Source organism: Crinia signifera, chromosome 3 (genome assembly GCF_055691185.1).
Source record: "Crinia signifera chromosome 3, ASM5569118v1, whole genome shotgun sequence".
NCBI lineage: Eukaryota > Metazoa > Chordata > Amphibia > Anura > Myobatrachidae > Crinia > Crinia signifera.
In genome coordinates this window covers 139,718,263-139,724,039 of record NC_139219.1, presented here as the reverse complement: position 1 = coordinate 139,724,039, position 5,777 = coordinate 139,718,263, and the positions used below count along the sequence as shown (strand labels likewise).

Here is a 5,777-nt window from a genome sequence, read left to right as displayed (position 1 = left end):
AACCAATCTAAGTGTCCTTATTTATGTTGCAACCTCTACAAGATAGTAGGCAGGATGTGATTGGTTGCCCATACCAACAGGACCTGTTAAGTGTATTTTACATCTTACCAAATAAGAGCCCATGGGCTGTATCACATCTTACTGTCCTATGATTCTAAGTATGGGAGGAAACATTTAGCTTTTTTGAGGTTAAACACTTCAACAATTATGTGTATTTGTATTGGATGTCATAAGTAAATGCCATGAATACACCATATTAAATGGGTACATTGCAGTAAATGCTATGTGCATGGTTTACATTGAATGCAAATGATGTTGATAAAACGATATCAATTGGTATATTATGTATTCAGTCATCATTTGGATTTTTTTATCATAATTTGGTGGTATGATTTCAAAAGAAACCTTAAGAAAAAGCTGGCAGGACGGTGGAGGCACAGCCAGACCAGCAGGGCTGGCAGAATGCTCAAACATCTGGAGCTGACCTCCCTGGAACTCTAGGCACAGGATTGTGTCACAATTGAGGAGATCCGGGGAGTAGGCAATATGGACAGCGAGCTCCCGGTGGAGGTGTTTGCTGCTGATCTTTTCCCCTATATGTTTATACCAAGATGGACCTCCACCATCCCCAGCCACTGCATCACTTGAGAGAACTCCACCCACGCAAGCACCCAATGTCCAGCATGGTCCCACGCAGGCCGAATTAAGCTGGGTACACATCTATACAATTGTCGGGCCATTCTTCTGTTCGGGGACGGCCGCCCAGATTGTATAGGTGTGTACACTGTCCCGACTCCCTCTGTACAAGCGATAAACGTCCAAAAACGGTCTTGTCCGTCCATACTCGTTCGGTTGAAGGTTCATTGCTGTTTAATTTTTATCCGACAGGATGGGCCCATATCGGAACAAAAGTGCAGTGTGTACGCACGTTCGATCGATATGCTGGACGTTCTTGCGACTATACTGTCAAAGCTGGAATGCCCACGTGGGCGTTCCGAAGCTGCATGATGTCTCCTACAGCACAATAAATGTTCACCTCTCCCCATGTATAATTAAAGAAATAATAATAATATACATGCACCCCATCTTTGTAGCAGGTCGCCGTATCTGTCCCTAGTCACCCTGCCGGCTGCTATAAAGACCGGGGAAAGTGTCTACAGTCAGATGGTAGGGTCACCCTGGACAGATACGGCAAACTGCTATAAAGATGGGGTAGGCGACTACAGTCAGTTTGACGTATCTGTCCATAGTCACCCTGCCGGCTGACGCATACCTCGTCTTTATAGTGGTTTTCAAATACTGGTTAAAAAGCCTGTTTTGTAATGTGAGAGCAGTACATGGCTCCTTGTAGGCACGTTGTTTGTGCCACTGAACACGTGCATGGGAAGGACATTCGATTAACCAATCGCATAGTTTTCTCTGCACGCTGGCGACAGGTTTTCTATGCTTGCGACACAAAAAAATCTTCATTCTGGTGGAACAGCAGAATACACACTCTTCCTTTCACCCTTTCCTTTGGTGAGTACTCAACCACAGTTTATTGTTGTTATGACAAATGCTTTATTGATGTATGTTGTGTGTATCATGAAAGTAATGTCCATTATGTTTTTATTTTTGAACAGACATTTTGAGAATGGCAGAGAAGAACGTGGAGTTTATGAAGGAGTTCATTGAGGCCCACAGAGACCAGAGTTGTCTCTGGAACAGCAAATCAAAGGATTATTCAAATAGGCAGAAGAGAGCTGTCACGCTGGAGGAGTTGGTGAAGGTCAGCCTCCCTTACTACCCCACCGCTAACATCGAGTGGGTGCGGGGAAGGATTGCCAACATGAGGACAGTATTCAAAAAGGAGCTGAACAAGGTCGAGGGATCCAAGAAATCAGGGGCCGGTACAGACCAAGTTTATGTGCCCAAGCTCTGGTACTATGATCTGCTGGCATTCACAGTAGACCAAGAGCTGCCGAGGGACTCCATCAGCAATTTTGCTGCGGCCCAGGCTGCCCCATGCGCCACACCATGCACCCCTGAAGTTCCTGAGGAAACCCTCTCTGGCACAGTAAGTACACAGATTACACACATTTGAATTATTTATTGAAAATTAAGATGAAAAGTAAAAATAAAGTACAGAACAAGGGTACAAGGGTAGCATGTCATAGCAATTTATCAGATCCTGTCATCCTGCCAATCATATGCACCTGCACCATTAAAGTACTGCAAGTACTCCTCTCTGGTCAATTTTGCACGCATAGTGGCATTTCATGTATTAAGATTGGTCTCCAAGCATGTTAATCCTACTGGCTCCTCAACTGTTTCACTGTCATCCATGTTTGAAACATTGAGGTGTGCAGACTGTGTTTTTCTGCGTAGATAGTTGTGCAGCACACAACAGGCCATAACTACCTTGTCTATTTTATCGAGTCGCAGATTTATGGCACTATGAAAAATCCTAAACGTATTGCTTAGTATGCCAAATGTATTTTCAACCACTCGCCTAGCTCGTGACAGGCAGTAGTTGAAAATTCTGCATTCCCTATTAAGGGACCTTTGGGGGTAGGGTTTCACAACATTGACGTGCAAGGCAAACGCCTCGTCAGCCACGAAAACAAAGTTTAAACCATGCACATTCTGTGTCCGCTCTGGTAAATGAAGTCCATTGCTGTTAAGTTGTCATGGAACATGGTCTTTTCCAAAGCCCCACCATCAGACACCCTGCCATTTTTGCCAATGTCCACAAAGATGAATTCATATTTGGCATTGGCAATAGCCATTAAAACAATGCTAAAGAAGCCCTTATAATTATAGAAAAAAGAGCCATTATTAGCAGGGGGCATTATTCTGATATGCTTTCCATCGATGGCACCACCACAATTGGGGAAATTCCAAAGATCCTTGAAATCTTGGGCAATAGCTTGCCACTCCTCAGTAGTCATAGGGAACTGAAATATAGAAGTAAAGATGTTTTACGAAACAAATCAGTGATTTTGTTGCTACATTATGTTTTACAGCCTTCTCTATTTGCGGATGAGCAGTGTTCACCGACACTGTATGTGCCCTCACCCCTCCTCTGCTCTACGCCTACACCCACAACCAGCACTCAGCAAGCCACGCAGCAGCCTGAAGCTCCATCAAGGAGAGGCCGTAAAAGGCCAAGGCAGACACAAGATACATCTGAGGTCATGCAACATTGCAAAAAAAACTGCCAAAACTAGATCCTGCAACAAGGGCAGAGGCTGAGCGGATAATAATTGACACCCTGTACCGGGCCAGTGTCGGGACCCTCAGTAGCGCACGCAGGGGGGTTTCTGAGTACCCAGAAACCCCCCAGGAGTCTAAAGGATCTAGCCTGAAAGCTGAGGGTCCCCTCTTTCCATAGGTACAATTTTAAAAATCAGCCCTTGGGAACTGGAGATATCTGACTTCCCAGCAGTGGTCCCCATCCAAGCCTGTTAATTGCTCTTCCCAGTCAGATATTTCAGGTTCTGTCTGACTTAGAGTTTTTCTGAGGGTACATTCCAAAAGCTGGTAGCTTGTCTCTACTGTTCCCAGAACCAGAACTATCAGCCTTTCAGCAGATGGTTACTGCTCCAGCTCCGCACACCTGGTATGTAGTTTTATATTCTCATTGGCAGATTGCTCTGCCTCCTGAACTCTGATCCCCTAGTCCCCAATATCATTTGGTAGGTGGGATTCTCTAGTTTTTAATTCCATTAAAATCTAAATTTATTTCTGGGAACTGGAGATATTTGCAGTCAAGCAAGGTGTCCTCCCACCAGAAAATTATGAATAATAAGCCCACTCCACTATACACCCCTCCTCTGCGTATTAAACATCCTCTACCACCCTGGAAGTTATGTATCAGGGCCCCTTCATTCAGCCCAATGCCCCCTTCTCCCACCATTTGTGCAGTAAAGGGGTAATTAGTGGAAATTACAGATCTAGGCCCTACATGCTGAGCGGTTGATATAATACCCCTACCCCCCGCGGGACATCAAAGCTTCCCCCACCCCTACCGCTGGAGAATCGGTAGGGGCCCCATTACATTGCTATGCCCAGGGGTCTACACTGCTGTTGATACCCTTGTATGTATATATATTTTATTATTATTTATATACATTTGATCTATCTATAATACTTTAACTGACCCAACATATACTGGGTCACCTAAGTGTCCATCTCCGTGCTTTGCTCCGCCGCTCTGGAAACCCCCTTCTGAAAATCCTGCGTTTGCCCCTGACCCTTACCTGACAAACCTGGCTCACACCAAATGTACCAGCCAGGTCATTATATCCACTATCCCCAGTATCACTTCTGGGCAACCATGACAGCAACAAACAAGAGTACCACCAGTTTTATCCAGTGGTCCCTTCCATGGCTTGGGGAAACACCATCTCCCTCCCAAACAGTGATTTATACAGATACTTATCCTGATCACCTCCATTACCAGCCATTTTTAAAAAAAATTATAGTTTATAGTTTTTTTCTATATTTATTATAAAGTTTTTATATTTATATTCTAAAAGTTTGTTAAGTTTATAATAAAAGATGTTACTTAAAAAATATTATTTGGTGTTCGTGTCTAAAATCCAGCCGGCAGGGTGACTATGGTCAGATACAGGTCTAAATTTTAGTCAGCCGGCAGGGTGTCTAGGGACAGACATATGGGCTGTAAGCATCTATTTTAGTCAGTCTGCAGGGTGACTATGGTCAGATATATGACGAACTGCTATTAAGATGGAGTGCATGTATATTTTTTGGCATATATTTACCTTCATGTATTGCTCCTGTAGAAGTTATATGATGGCATCACAGGTCTCAGGTATTATTAGTCCCAGAGTTTGAGAGGATATAGCAGTGCTGTACCTCAGATCTGCAAGTGTCCTCCCAGTAGGCAGGAAACGTAGCGTTGCCACCAGTCTCTGCTCAGCTGAAATAGGCCTCTGAAATAAGTGTCCTTTTTTTGGATTAAAGGGGTGACTAGTGCCAGCAGCTCCATGAAGGTAGGGTCATCCATACGTAGATAATTCCGGAAGTCATCAGGGTTTTTCTCCTGTATCTCCTGTACCAATGGCATATGGGAGAAGGTGTCTCGCCGCAGAAGCCAGTCTCTGGTCCAGCAGCTGCGATTCTTGCTCCTCTTTTTTTTTTTTGTATAGAGTGCAATGTTGTGGCCATAGCAGCAAGAATGCAAGCACGAACCTTTCTTTTCCTTAAGCTCATGATGAAAGTGGTAGAAAACAAACGGGACGAATGAATGAATGTACATGTTCTCTGCACAGCCAGCACTGATGTAAAAAAAGAAATCACTTTTGTTTAGGTTCTGTCCTCACGCCTCTTTGTTTTGGTATGCCCTTAACCCAGCCCATTATGATCATTTGTTTATATCTATCGTGTCAAACGCCCAAATTGAGAGAGTGTGTACGGTGGTACAATCGTTTTCTTGCGACTGTTTGGACGGGAGTACATTGGACCTTGCAAGTTAAATTGTACAGGTGTGTACACGCATATCAGCTGTTTGTGGAAGGTCCAAAGTGTCTACGGTCGGTCGAACGGTCGCAAGAAAACAGAGATTGTATAGATAGATTGTGTACCCAGCTTTAAATCTTGAGGGGCAGCAGCTTCAGGCCATTGTACAGCAGGGAGTGGCAACAGCAGAGTGGCAGGATAGGAGCGAGGAGGTCATGAAGGCGATGGCTGCCAGTCAGCAGGTCATTGCTGAACAAGCCATCCGCCAAAACGACCTGCTCAACCACCAATATGACCTCCTCCTCCACAATGAG

General features: G+C 44.5%; 1 long non-coding RNA gene across 1 annotated transcript; it reads right to left on the bottom strand.

Moving 5' to 3' along the window:
* Window positions 1-2,074: 2,074 nt before the first annotated feature.
* On the bottom strand, window positions 2,075-5,535 carry LOC146062585 (uncharacterized). The gene is made up of 2 exons (XR_014471409.1): window positions 4,767-5,535; window positions 2,075-2,936 (listed from the first exon to the last, which is right to left on the bottom strand). It is a non-coding gene; the product is annotated as an uncharacterized LOC146062585 (long non-coding RNA).
* Window positions 5,536-5,777: the final 242 nt, after the last annotated feature.